A 15,277-nucleotide genomic window follows, 5' to 3' on the forward strand; every position below is an offset into this window, starting at 1 on the left:
CTGCAAGGCCTCCGCTAAGCATATTTCTCGCTGGGATGCATGCATGTTTCTATGTTTAATGGCGATTTGGTCAATGGTAGCGAAGGCGGTGTTTCGTCAAGTAGGGGAAACTTGCCGTCAGGGTCCTCGATGCCCTCTGGGCTGCGGTAATTCTGTGGCAAGCATCTCGGTAATTCAGGAAGCACTTGTGGCTTCCCAATGAGTCAAGTAAAACTCCTGACGAGCAGCAACCTTTGTTTCTCAAGGGAGTGTGTGCGGGCAACATCGCGCAACTCTGGCCCACATCCTGTGGGACTGTGCAGTGCACCCCGTGGAAGCTGCCGACCTCTACGGCCGGCTGCCGGACACCATAACGAGTGCCGTCTATTCGACGGACCTGAACGCACAAACTCTAGCCGTCCAGCAGCTCGAGGCTGCTCTCGCCAGGCAGAAGCGGAGCGAGTCGCAGACGGGGGGGAAAGGGACGAACTCCCGAGTACCTTTCGCGCACCGCTCACGCCGACACCGGCGGGGCCTAGTCCCGAGGACGTCGTGAACGTGGGTGGGATGTGGAGGCTCTGCGCATCCCGACCTCCCACTCCCTGCTGGCCTCAAATAAAGTCTTTCTCTCTCTCTCTCACCGTAGCTTCGCTAGTAACGAGAGGTCAGACTGACAAAACGTTTTGCTCGTAAATCGGCTTGTACATAAATGGTACTTTGTGTACTGAGATGATGTACCCACCCCCTCTGTAACGCCCTACGGGCCCTGAGGGTATTCTAATAAAATAAATAAATAAATAAATAAATAAATAAATAAATAAATAAATAAATAAATAAATAAAAATAAATAAATAAATATTGAAATGTCAAAATTAAAATAAATGTTACGAAGATAAAAGAAAAACGATTAAGATATTGTTTGTATGCAAGCTTGCTTTATTTAAATTATGTTTTTACCGGGGGCGCATTACAACTCCCGAAACTTTTTGGCGTTACACCACTCCCCGTCATCCACAGAAGCTGCTTTGCGGTGCTCCTGTATCGGTAATCATCGTGCACGGCGGCTTTCACCGGCATTCAGCGATGCCGTTTTGAATTTTTTTGTTACGACGTCCTCCATCATTGAACTCGGGGTGTTACCAAGCGCGGATCGACATCCGTCCATTTGTTCTTCGTCCAGACGGTAAGATGGTTGCCTTTGTCTGTAAATGTAACAATGACTTGCAGTGCTTTTGAGATGCAATAGCTCGCGACGGGCCTGCGACAACGCCAGCGATAACATGGCGCGGTGCAGTTGCGTTGTCTGCTTGACGGCGGTGCCAGCCGCCGCGCAAAAACGCTTCGTCACGCCTGCCAAGACAGCCAGTTACAGTCGCTCGCAGACGATGCTTCTGCAGCAGCGCCTCTATGCTGCTCAGAATGGCAGCGCTCTCGTGGTGGGATTTGGGGCCGTTTTAAGTAGTTGCCTGCGTGGAAACGGCGCGAAAACTGTTCAGCATCCTTTCCTCGATGGGTGTGCAAGTTGTGCGAATATGTGTAGCAGTGACAGAGACGTGGTTCAGGCCGTTCCCTGCGGACTAAACGACGACAAATATCGGTCGGTGGCGCTCCGCAGTTTCCGTCGGTATTGGCTGCCCTTTGAACTGCGGTGAAGAAAACTTTCCTGCTATTTGGAACCTTGAAAAGGTGACGTCTGGTTAAGTTTACCATTTCCAAACCAGATGTTGGTGGGCAGGTTAGTCACGGCAAACATTTCACGCGTGGGGGGGGGGGGGGGGGGGCTGCAGTGCACGTAAGGTCTGTTTTTGTGTCAGCCACAGTGGTGGTGGAGGAGACTGCACGCGAGGAGCCACTCAGAAGACATGTTCCCGGGATTTGTACGTTGACTAATGGTGATGATGATGCAAAGAGTTTCCTGCGGAAGTTGTGTGCCGCCGTCTGGCTCGAAGGATGTGTCAGCATGGGACCAATATTGCCGGTAAGCTTACTATTTAGACTGTCAATTTATCCTGAATGAAAAGTACGCATTATCCGTTCATGTAAACTAATAATAGCCACAGGAGCTCCGCCAAGAAAACAGCAATATTTTCTTGGCTGCACTTTGTGCGCCTTGCTGTACTTCGTGTTCCGTGACTGCGTTTGTGAATTACTCTAACCTACATCAGAAAATATAGCATTGCCAGCACTTAGGAAGTGTTTGTAACGGAAGTAGCGCCCTCTTTATATTTTGTGTGACTCAAAAACCATTTACTACGGTCGAAAATTGCTCTCACAAACTGTCACCGAAACTTCTACATATAGAGATAAATGAAACATATATACCTCGTGAACTGCTAGGGATAACGCCGGAGACGCCGCGACATTACAAAGTTGGGCTTTGTGTTAAACGTCTTTGCGCCAGGTGAAGTGCTTCGTGAGCGGCGTGCAGACGCTTGGTCACTGGTGTCCTAGCATCCGGTCGCCTTGCGCGTCTACTGTGCGCTCCGACCGTCCGTCCATCTGTCTGTCTGTCTGTCTGTCTGTCTGTCTGTCTGTCTGTGCGAGGGGTGAGGGTGAGTAATGAGCTAAGGAGTGTGAACGCTAGTGAGTACGACTCGTGAGGGCGAGTCATGAGCGTGATCGCGAGTGCGCGCTTGAGGAAAATATATTGTAGTGGCCAGTTCGTCAGCGACTGCAAGCGCCCACTATCATCACCATGGGCCGCTGTGCCAGCGTCAGCAGCGCGTGGCCCCTGCACGCAGGTCGAGCCACGCGCCAGAAAAAAGGACGCCCAGGCTTCTGCGCTGCTCGGCCGCATTCTACTTGCGCTCCCCGACTCGCGGACTCCTGCTGCCATCGAAACTCATCTAAAAATAAATGTAGGGTCAGCCGCACGACCACATGGGTGCCTACAATATATATTTTTAGAGAGTGCGAACGAGTGGCGTCCAGTTTTGACGAGGTGTGCTAGACAGGCAAATAAAGATGGCTACTTATTTCGCCAAATACTGCGATCATGTCCGGAATTGAAAATTGCTGAATGATATCCCGGAAGTATTCCGTATTGAGCAAAGAAAGAAGCATTCAACCAGTTTCATTCTCCTCCTTCTGATAATGTATTCATTCATCTGAGCTTCGGTCTAGAAAATGACCCCGCGGATGCAGCTGTCGTAGGTGACGGTGGTGGTAGTGCGCGAAGTCCAACCACCAATTGTTCCCTTCTGAAACAATTGCCTGGAAAATGCATTCTGGGTTGCGTGTTTCGCCGGTAAAAAATTCTAACGCTCATGCTTCTGCCTGCCTAGTTGTTCTTTTAAAAGAATAACCAAACTGCCTTATTGATCCCATTGCTGGACGGAAAGCTTGTTTTAACACGAAAGTGCTTTATGCCCGGGTACACCAACATCTGACCGGCGTCATATCCGTCACGGAAATGACGTCGCCAGAAGAAGTTCCATTGGCGCCGCTGTGTCCGGATTCCAGCCACGAACTCTCTCGCCGCAACGGGAGGTACACAGGGCTCTTCCCACTGCGCTACGAATTCAACCACAAGGAGGTCTACGAACGCGCCTTATATCTTTCCCACTACTTTCTTCATTCAGACGCCGTCTAGGAGATGCTGCCATCTATGAGAAGTGAAGCGAAGTAGTTATGAGCGCCGACAGTTGGTGCCTCCATGCCAGCGTCTTCGTGGACGCGGGACGCAGGTAGGGTGGCTAGAATCTAACGCAGGTGAATAGAGGAACCCTCCGCCACTTACAGGTTTCGGTTTTGGTTTCAGTTCCGTTTCGTTCGCACGGTTTTCAAGGGTCTGTGGTTTCAGTCGGATATACGCAATGTTCCGACGCGTGCAATCCAGTGTCTAACGTTGATGCGTCTGACGGTGCTATACCGACGTAATATAAGTAGCGATGTGCAAGTTCATATGGATGCATAATAAATGCTCCTGTGAAGGCACATTTCACTTCCGTGTTTTACCGATTCCTGTGAAGGAAGGATCAATTACACTTTTTTCCGTATAGCGCTTATCACTCCCTTAAATTAAGGGTTTGCCACTGAGTCCGTTTTCACCGTGCTAAGAGAAGTGTCGTCTGCATCACTTGTGGCCCTGTCCCGCTACCTCCTGTCCCGCTACTCCGCGACCTTCGAAGCGCACTGCTAGCGCTTCTTGAACGCAGGCTCGAAGCTGCTTTTGTGGTAGCTGCTGGACTTTTCGAAGAAGGGTGTCCACTAAAACGGTATGCCGCTGGACATAACGTCGCACCGTTTCTGTTTTTGCAGGTCAACTATTTCCTGCTGCCTCTGCAACTCGCAGACTTGATGTGACGTCGAATGGGCAATTGTTGTGGGTGTCATTTAAAGCTTTGCTTTCCAATCACCTTCACAGCGTAGAATGGAGCCAATTTTTTATCCGCATGTGATAAGAAAATACTCAAATAAATTTTTGGGCAACTGGATTGGCACTATTTGCTAGCATAAACAAATTGGATATATCAACTGGCGGTGTGGTTATTGAGGTATGTGTAAAAACCCGCCGTTTTCCCGAAATCCTGCTTGCCTTTATTAGGTGGGTGTCATAGAAAGATGTTGTAGAACAGTATCTAGATACCTGAGTAAGTTACCTATATCAACAAAAACCAGTTCAATATCTCAAATGGCGCGCGATAAAAAAACTGATATCTGAAAAATTATTTCACCACTTTTCACTCTCTCCGTGCTGTAATATTTAAAATTTGCAGAAATATTGAGCTCCAACACCGTAATCACAGTGTGCTCATGATATTTTAAGCCGTTTGAACCAGCAGTTTGGCTGGGAGTGGACATCACCTGTTAGGCCTTAACGGCTCGACAGCAGTGTCATTTGTAAACGCAAATTTGTCCCTTTTACCGGCGTCGCTGAACGAAACCCTTAAAATTGGTTTCCTGCATTTGTATGAGTAACATATGTTAACAAAAACCAAACGGTTAATGAATCAGTCACCGCCACCGGCATTCCACTGACGAGCGGTTCACCACAGGCGGCACTGTTCGCTGAAGCGACGGTGGTGCCACACAACGGCCGCTCCGCCCTGATAAAGTTAACGCGCAGCGTTGAGTGAAGGCCCATGTAACCACAGGGTCATGCATATGCGCTCGGACTTTCCAATAACAGACATTTTTGTGAGACTGCGCTCGTCTGCGTGCTGTCTTGTATTCGTCACTTCCCGCATTAACGCTTTAAAAATGCTGTTTTACATACTGGAAACTAGACATGTGAAGTTGAGTCTGGATTACATTCAACTGTTTGGTTTAAGGGATGATTTGATTGAGAACGATGTCGCTGAAAAGAAGTTTTGATAATTGTGGTGGCTCAGTGGCTACTTAAGGCGTTGTGCTGCTGAGCACAGGGTCGCGGGTTCGATTCCCGGCCGTGCCGGCCGCTTTTATGATGGGGGTGAAAAGCAAAAATGCCCGTGTGCTCGAGATTTCGGCACACGTTAAAGATCCCCAGGTGGTCAAAATTAATTCGGAGCCTTCCACTACGGCGTGCTTCATCGCCTGTGTAGCGTCGGCGCGTTAAACCTCACAATCAATCAATCAATCAATCAATCAATCAATCAATCAATCAATCAATCAATCAATAAATCAATCAATCAATCAATCAATCAATCAATCAATCAATCAATCAATCAATCAATCAATCAATCAATCAATCAATCAATCAATCAATCAATCAATCAATCAATAAATAAATAAATCAATCAATCAATCAATCAATCAATGAATGAATGAATGAATGAATGAATGAATGAATGAATCAATCAATCAATCAATCAATCAATAATTCTATAATTGAATTTTTGTTACACAAACAAGGCTGCAAGCTGATCTCTCGTTTACAAAACTGGCACGCTCGGTTTTTAATTGGAGTCTTACATGCGGCTCATGTTTACGAAATAATCTCCTGAAGGATAGCATTGCTGAGTTATATAAACAACGAAGTGGGAAAAATAGGGCTTCTTGCAATTTCGTGATCCCAGGAATTCATTACTTTTATTCATTTTTATTACCTTAAAAGTACCACACTGGGGGGTATTACACAAGTGGTGGATACACAGGAAAAGAACACATCTGAACGCATTAATTTTCGCAACACAGGTGATTTGTAACATTTACTATGAAGGGCGATGGGCAGGTCGTTGAAACAATGGAGCAGGGTAGGTCGTTCCAATCCTTGACTGCGCGGTGAGAAAAAGAGGCGGAAAAAGTTACAGTGCTGTTGCGATAACGGTACACTTGATTGATTGATTGTAGGGTTTAACGCGCCGACGCAGCGCAGGCGATGAGGCGCGCCGTAGTGGAGGGCTCCGAATTAATTTTGACACTTGAAGTGGATGGCTTGTGCGGTGTGAAATGTTCGTCGGGGGAAGATGTCAGGGGCTACATTGATTGAAGAATGAAAGATTTTATGAAAGAGGGAAAGGGTGGTGATACGGCGGCTAACAGAGGGTGGTGAAAACCAAATTGTGATTTCAAGGATGAAACGCTCATGTCGTACGAGCACAGGGAGTGAATGAATCGAACGGCGCGATTTTGGACAGATAGAGGTCGTTAATGAGATGTTTGGGGCGGGTTCCATATGGTGGCACATTCGAGCTTCGATCTGATGAGGGACTGATATGCGAGAAACTTTACATGTGGGGGTACATTACATAGGTGACGCTTCAAGAAACCCAGTGTTTTGTTTGCCGATGAAATGACGTTAGTAATATGCTCATTCCAAGTAAGATTGCAAGACTGTGTTACATCTAGATACTTGAAGGATGATTGTGACTGTACATGGACTTTCGCGGTATATGAAAAAAAGAAATGATTTTTACGGCGGGAAAATCGAGCAAGTTTTTATTTGTTTGGGTTACGAGACAGAAGCCAATTATCGCACCATTCTATGATTGTGGCTAAGGTCTTGCTGGAGAAGAGCTTGGTGGTGAATGTTAGTTACGGTTCGATAGATTACACAGCCACCTGCAAACGTGCGGATTTCACAGGATACGCTGAGGGGTAAGTCGTTATGGTATATTAGGAAGAGTAGGGGGCCAAGAACGGAACCTTGAAGTACGCTTGAAGTTACTTTGAGACACTCGGAAGACTTGCTATTGACATTCACGAATTGAGAACGGTTAGTTAGAAACGCTTCGATCCAATTTAGCACATTTGGGTCTAAGTTTAACTGGGATAATTTTAGCGTGTCTTCAGGGGAATACTGTGTCGAATACCTTTGCGTAATCTAGAAAGATTGCGTCAGTTTGTAAGTTGTTGTCAAGGATAGCATGCAGGTCGTGAAGAAATATTGCCAGTTCTGTTTCGCAAGTGAATCATTTCCTGAAACCATGCTGGCTGGGGTGAAAGAAGTTCTTAGAGTCTAGAAAGTTTACAATCGGAGAGTAGATGACATGTTTCATGATTTTGCACGGGATGCTTGTTAAAGCAATGAGCAGGTAGTTCAATGGACAGTTTTTGTAGCGTGAGCTAGACTGGCCGAGGTTGAGCAGTTTCGCGTGGCTCCTGGAGAGCCGTGCAGAGCATGCGCGAGGAGCAATGACGTCACACGGCGCACAGAACGTTGCCCGCTGCCCGGCGTCTCTCATACACCCCACGCGCCCAGCGTCATCGCCGACCTCCGTTCCGCACGTGGCGGCCCGGTCCACTTGAGGATCATGCGAGGGGGTGGCGGGGTGTGGAACCGATGGCTCGTGCGTCGCAGCAACACTGGCATGCGCCTGTCGATCCAGCTTAGCTCTGGGGCGATTGGTGACGCTGCGCCGGAGCTGCTTGATAAATATACGTGTCACATAATGCGTATACCGTGTGTGTGTCATTGAATCAGCAGTAAGCATGATAATCAAGCTAATCCTAGACAACCAGGAAAGCTAAGAATAACCATCTGAACCTTAGCTCACGCTACGTATATCCTGGCATAGCCGGGCTAAGCCACTGCTAATTTTTATCCCGTGATGTGTAGATAAAAAACGACCTTGCCCATTTTCAAGTCATCTGGAAGTCAAGATTGTGTCGTGACTTTTTTAACAGCTTTAAATTAGTGTCATCGATGCGACCTGATGAGGACAGTTTCATGTTTTAAGCAACACATCATATACTGCTTGAACAAAAAAAAAATTGACACATACGGGATGTCAACAGTACCGTAGCAGGAGGAGAAGGTACGCTAGATTCGTTCGTAAATACCGATGAAAACGTGGTGTTAAAATCATCGGCGCACTGCTTATCTTAAAGTACGTTATCGGATTCATTAGCCATGTGGATGGTGCTGGTGGACCAAGGAATCACGATTCGCTTGAATTTTTGTGTGTTATCGGTTTGCACAAAAATTCAAGCGAATCGTGATCCCTTGGTCCACCAGCACCATCCACATGGCTAATGAATCCACAAAAATTCAAGCGAATCGTGATCCCTTGGTCCACCAGCACCATCCACATGGCTAATGAATCCGATAACGTACTTTAAGATAAGCAGTGCGCCGGTTTGCAGGAGACGACGACGAAGAAGCTCACCTTGCGTTTCTACTGCGAACGGGCCGCGGCTCTCAACCTTCATTTAGGCTGATTTTCGAGCCCCAGCCACCCAAAAACTATACCGTCGACTTCCTGACGGTAAGCTGCATCTGTCACCACCCGGTGTGCCTTTTCCCCCGAATTATCGCCTATCAAGTTCTCAAGTGAGCGTCCATGCGCTAACCCTAACGCTTCGGCGAGCCGGTTCCCGGCTCCCGTTGTGGCACTTGCAAGCATGCCGGCGGACGTGGAATCCTCTCCCACCGCTCATGCCGCTTCTACCGAGACCATGGACTTCGACTCGCACAGTGGCCGCACCATTCACGCCGACAGCCCGTGGATCCAAGTTTTACACTCACGCTTCAAGAAGAAGACGGCTCATGCCCCGAGCATCGTTACTAACCCGAAGACAGCATCGCTACCAGCCGCGCCACCACGAGATGCCTCCACGCAGCGGCGCAACCCTCTACCACGCCTGCCTCCCAATAATTACACCGTGATCTATCGCCCCCGATCCGGCCTCGATCTTTCAGCCTGGTCGCCTCACCTACTCACACAAAGCTTAGCGACGGCAAGCAACATTCCGCAGCAGGAATTCTTCTCTCAAGTCACAATTAAAATTCAGACACTCCAAAACCTCATTGTAGCTAGTACGCCGAGTGAAATTCACGCCATAACCCTCAGCCGCATCTCCTCTGTTCAACTCAACTCTGTCCTGTACGAACTTCTCCCGTACCTGAAGCCTCCACCTGACACCTGCCGTGGAGTCATTCACGGTCTTGACCCCGGCACCACGAACGAGAACCTCCCGGACCTCCTCATAGCTAATGAACCTCGCCTTCTTCACTCACGCATGCTGGGTCGAACCACGTCAGCCCTCCTCACATTTCAAGGCCCGCACGTCCCTTTTTATGTAAAAGTCGGCAGTCTCATCTACCGCTGCCGCCCGTTTCGAAGAACTGTTCAGTTCTGCCGACTGTGCGGAGAAGTCGGCCATCGGCAGGACGTCTGCCCACACCCCAACCAACAAGTCTGTCCCGGCTGCGGAACTCCCAATCCCACCGATGACCATCGATGCTCACCAAATTGCAAGCTGTGTGACCTTCCCCACATCACCGCTTCCAAGGACTGCCCCCAACGCCTGATTCCAACGCTGCCCGTGGTCAAGCGGAAACATCCAATGCAGCCACCAGTCTCGACCTACAATAGCAAGCTTCCGGACACAACAAATCAGGCTCGAACTACCAAACCGGTGAGCTGGTCACAGGCCGTTCGTAGCGCTCCCACTGCTCAACATTTTCCTCCCCTTCCACCCACGCCATCAAGCACTCGTACCCACACTACCGTCGACACACACACCACACCTGCCACCTCATCTTCGTCCGCCATCGAAGGCCTCCTCACAGAACTACGCAATCAAAACGCGATGCTCCTCCGACGCATAGAAGCCCTTGAACAAGAATCACGCACTCACAGTAGCGATCGCGTTTGCCAGCACGAAGATCATGTTCGGGTTGAACAATCTGCGCCCTCATCCCCGTCAGCTCCTCCTCCCCCACCCATCATCACTGCTGAAGAGATTTCGGCGCTCATAGATAGGAAGATACAAGTAGCTCTTGTAGAAGTGAACCAAGCACTAGCCACAACTACCAAATCAATCGTCCAGCTCGGAGAAACTATCACAGCCCGAATCACAGCCCTAGAGCAGTCTCACTCCTCTATCGGCCAGATGCTTGAATCACTTCATCTGCGTCTCGATTGCCTTGAACTCGAACAACCCCAAAACCCCAAAAAGCCTAAAATCGATCAGAGCAGCGACGAGCAACTTGCCTCTATAACCCCCCTTCCAGATGACTAACGCCTCCACTGTTACAATCTTCCAATGGAATTGCCGCTCTTTCCTCAGCAAACGCTTTCAACTCGGCCATTATACTCAGCAACACCAACCTGACATTTTGGTCCTACAAGAATCGGGCACCCCTTCACCAAAACTCAGAGGCTACGAAGCTTACACTCAAGATCCGAGTCACCGCACCGCCACGCTCGTATCCAAGACTCTCGCCGCCCAACTACACGACATTGCATCGCCCATCGCTCATACCTTTCTGGAAATTCTTCCCTCCCACCCGAAGAGCACAAGCCTGTTCATTCTCAACATCTACAGCCCTCCAACGCACTCCCTCACCACCATCGACCACCTCATCCACAACGCAATTCGCACCTCTCGTACCGCTCCTCTCATTGTTTTAGGTGACTTCAACGCTCCGCACCCAGCATGGGGCTATCATCACGCAACCAAAAAAGGGGCAACCTTACTCAACGCCACACAGCAGCACGTTCTCACTCTCTGCAACGACCTTACCACCCCTACACGGCTGGGCAACAGTGTATCACGAGATACGAACCCCGACCTCACCTTTTCACATAATATTTCCTACCTGGAATGGCAGTGTCTTGACGACACATTGGGCAGCGATCATCACATTATCTGTATCACTATACCTCGCCTCACCCTCAAACCTCGCATCGGTCAAGCCACACTCACCGACTGGGAATCCTTTCGTAAAGATCCTGAACCCTTTCAAGACACTATCACCAACCTAGAAGAATGGACTTCGCAATTAATCACGGCTGTCAAGAAGCATTCCAAGACAATTCCTCTGACGGTGGAGAATCCCTCAGTTGACTACCATCTTCTCCATCTATGGGAGGCTCGCCGCGGCCTCGTTCGTAGATGGCGGAGGCAGAAATATAATAGATCCCTGAAACGTCGAATTGCTGCCCTGACCCAAGAAGCTGCTATCTACGCGCACACCCTTCACAAACAAAACTGGGCTACCTTTTGCGACCAACTCCAAGGAACACTCAGCAGTAAACGCACGTGGCACCTCCTCCGTAGTCTTCTTGGCTCGAAACCTGCGAAAGCTGCCACCCACAATCACGTCCGCCGTCTTCTTAACAACTATCCCCATTCGAATGATCAGCTACTAAAAGAGCTCAAGACCACCCTTTTTGGTACCGACAGCAATACCTCTCCTTTCTGCCACGCTGATTACACTGGCGCTCCAAATCCTGCCCTTGACGCTCCCTTTACGCTGCAAGAACTCGACCAAGCTATCTCTTATCTCACTAAAAATACCACTCCTGGCCACGACCGTATAACTAACAAAACTATCCGTAACTTGGGCAATACCCCTCTAACTGCTTTACTAGATTTCTTCAACAACCATTGGACAAACGGCACCCTCCCTCCGCAATGGCGGCACGCATATATATCACTAATTCCTAAGCCCAACAAGCCAATCCAGCTCTCCAACCTTCGCCCCATCTCCCTCACCTCCTGTCTCGGTAAACTCTTTGAACGCATGGTTCACACCCGCCTCACTACTCACCTTGAAGACAATGACCTATTCCCTCACACCATGTTCGGATTTCGCTCACACCTCTCAACTCAAGATGTTCTCTTACAGATCAAAGAGCAAGTCATCGATCACCTCAGCAAAATTCATCCCAGTGCCATCTTAGCCCTCGACGTAAAGGGCGCTTTTGATAACGTCACCCATCAGGCCATCTTAGAAGGACTTCGAGAAACCCAGTGCGGTGCGCGTACATACAACTACGTGCGGGCTTTTCTAACCGACCGAACTGCCACCCTTGGCATTGGACCACTTCGATCTGACACATTTCGCACTCCTCCCAAGGGAACCCCACAAGGATCAGTTATATCACCCCTCCTCTTCAACATCGCTCTCCTCAAGCTACCACCTCTCCTTCAAACCATTCCTGGCTTCCACCATGCACTATACGCTGATGATTTAACTCTTTGGACGACCACCGGATCTCCTTGCACACAACAAGATACCCTACAACAAGCCATCGACACCATTCTCGCTTATCTCCGCCCTCGGGGCCTCACGTGTGCCCCCAGCAAATCAGCCCTCCTCATCCTCCGCTCCCGAACTCGTGGGCGATGTCCAGTTCCCACACCCGATCCTGCTCCAACAATCGGTTCCACACCCATTCCTAAAGTACACACCCTTCGTATACTCGGAGTCCAATTCCATCAAGATGGCTCTGGCGCTGCAGTTCTTCCCCACAATTCAAGCACTTTTAATTAGTCGCATCACATATTCCACCCCATACATCGCCCTCAAACCCAGAGAACGGGAGAAAGTCGATATACTAATTCGAAAAGCTTTCAAAATTGGACTTGGCCTCCCCGCTCAAACCTCTACCTGTCGTTTCTTCCAACTCGGAATCCACAACACCCTCGAAGAACTCCTGGAAGCACAACGCAACAGCCAACTCACCAGACTCCTCCTTACCAGCACCGGCCGACACGTCCTCCAGGTTCTCGGATACCCGACCCCACCTGCTTCACAAGCCCTTCAGCGCATTCCATCTTCAATCCGGTCCCACATTACTGTATCCAAAATTCCTAACAATATGCACCCAGAATTCAACCAAGGTAGAAGGCTCTCCCGGGTTAAGCATCTCCGTTCACAATTCCACTTTCATCCCGATACTCGCTACACCGACGCCGCCCTCTACCCCACACGCCAGGCTCATGCTCTGGCGGTTGTAAACTCAGAAGGCACACTTCTCACCTCCCTCACAACTCTCTCGACATCAACCACCACTGCCGAAGAAATTGCCATAGCCATCGCCGCTACAACTGGCTCCGAATACCTTACAATAATAACAGATTCCCAGCAAGCCTGCCGTAACATTCAACGTGGACGCATCTCACTTCCTGCATTACGCATACTCGCCTCAATCAATCCCCTCCCCGACCTGTACATCGTCTGGACCCCTGGCCACTCGTCCCTCGAGGGAAATGAGGCGGCTCACGCCGCTGCCCGCGCCCTTCCACACCGGGCATTTCCCTCAGGAACAGAACCTACGGTCCAGCCTCCTCCAACTCCCGCTGTTCCATCACGCTACCACGACATCCTGCACAATTATCGCAACGTTCGCCTCACTTTGCCTCAACCTCACCCTCAACTAACCAAGGAGGAAGCAGTCATCTGGCGTCGATTACAAACAAACACATATTACAACGCACCCATCCTCCACGCTATCTCCCCTACCCAATACACCCTCACCTGCCAATTCTGCCCCTCTCTTAATACTACCTACCACATGGTGTGGGCCTGTCAAAACACCCCATCGCTTGCCCCCAATCCCAGACCTTCCCCAGAGCAGTGGGAGGGCCTGCTGACCAGCTCCCGTCACGCTGACCAGATCTTTCTGGTCACCCGTGCAAGGGCTGCAGCCAAGGCCCAAGGGTACCTGGACTGAGGTGAACCCACCCCACCGAGTGACGGCTCAACCACCACCGTCTGCTCTAATAAATGTTTCTTCTCTCTCTCTCTATCGGTTTGCATTCCTGCAAGGCCTTGCTCATAAAAGTGTATTTCGCGTTACATATAGCGGTGGTATACTATTTTTTGGCTGTGTTAAATTTCGCCAAAGCGTCAGGTGTTTCGTTTGCTTGTTTTTGCGCGATAAAGGCGCTTTTTTTTATTCTCTCATCCATTCAGTTTGTTTGTAAACCAGGGCTTCTGTGGTGTGCTACGGAATAATACTGGGGGGATAAATTTGCCAGTTACTTCGTTCATCTTACCTTTAATGGTCTCCCAGTTATCGTGCACAGATCGGGTATGAAAGCTATTTTCGAAGACTGGAAAGACGTTTTCAAGCCCGTTGTTTATAACTTCATAAATACCTTTCTCAATAAGGTAATTGTGTTCTTGAGTTTGTCGCGTCACTGAAGAAGGAAGGAAAAATCTGCATGTACAACTTTGTGGTCACTGATTTCGGGCAGGTATGAAATTGATGATAAAGAATCAGGATGGCCGGTTCGTATTAAATCTACTATGTTAGTACAACCGCCTGCTATGCGCGTGTGCTCTGATTCTAGTTGAGATAAGTTGAAACTCAAACAAATGTCTACAAAATCTTTCGTTTAGATATCGTATGCCGACGAGGGTGTCGGGTTGTGTCAATCAATTTTCGGAAAAAGAAAGTCACCAAAAAGTAAAATGCGAGCGTTAAGGTGGGTGGTCGTGAGTGTGCTCGTCACATTGTTTAAATAACGTGTCGAAGGTATTGGTGTTTGGTGGCCTGTAGCAGACCCCATGTAGGGCGGTGTGATGGGAAACGGGGCGAATTGGCCAAAAAATTTGAGAGTCAGATTTAAAGTCGACAACAGAACAGGATATTTCTGGGCCAACAGCGATTAGCACACCACCTGCACGGCCGCGTTTGCGGTCGGTACGAAATACCGGAAAAATCTGGTAAATTCGAGAGCACTTCGGTGTCTGTAACTTCATTGGTTAGCCTAGTTTCTGTAAGTACCGTTGGAAGAAGCCGTTGGAAGACGCCAGAACGTTAGAAATGATTTGATGCTTCGACATGAGGCTACGAATATATGTAAAGATAACAGAAACAGAATGATAATGATGATGGTGGTTGAATGTTTATGGCGCAATGGTCACTTCAGAATGATGATCACTTCACGATTGGATTTGGGGGTGGCGCGGTGTACTCTTCGGGCGCGATGATTGCTATGCGATTTCTCTGACAGATTGCGGTGGGGGCCAAAAATGTAGCGAAATACCGGCAGTGGCAACCTATAATCGCACTATGTCCCTCCAAACCGTTTCAAAAACAGGTTTTGGTTACATTGTGATGGCATTTCACACCGAAATCAAGGCAACCGAAATTGAATTTTGGTTGCGCTACAATGTTTGGTCGCACTGAAC

General features: G+C 49.0%; 1 long non-coding RNA gene across 3 annotated transcripts in view; it reads left to right on the forward strand.

Moving 5' to 3' along the window:
- Positions 1-1,760: 1,760 nt before the first annotated feature.
- The window catches only part of LOC144153074 (uncharacterized), a 621,787-nt gene continuing 608,270 nt past the window's right edge, over positions 1,761-15,277 (forward strand). For all 3 annotated transcript variants that reach the window (XR_013319302.1, XR_013319300.1, XR_013319297.1), the window contains exon 1: positions 1,761-1,957. This is a non-coding gene — a long non-coding RNA (uncharacterized LOC144153074). The remainder of the gene's footprint in view (positions 1,958-15,277) is intronic.

This window comes from Haemaphysalis longicornis, unplaced genomic scaffold, assembly GCF_048455015.1.
Source record: "Haemaphysalis longicornis isolate Haplotype H1 unplaced genomic scaffold, Haemaphysalis longicornis Haplotype H1 scaffold_9, whole genome shotgun sequence".
Taxonomy (NCBI): Eukaryota; Metazoa; Arthropoda; class Arachnida; order Ixodida; family Ixodidae; genus Haemaphysalis; species Haemaphysalis longicornis.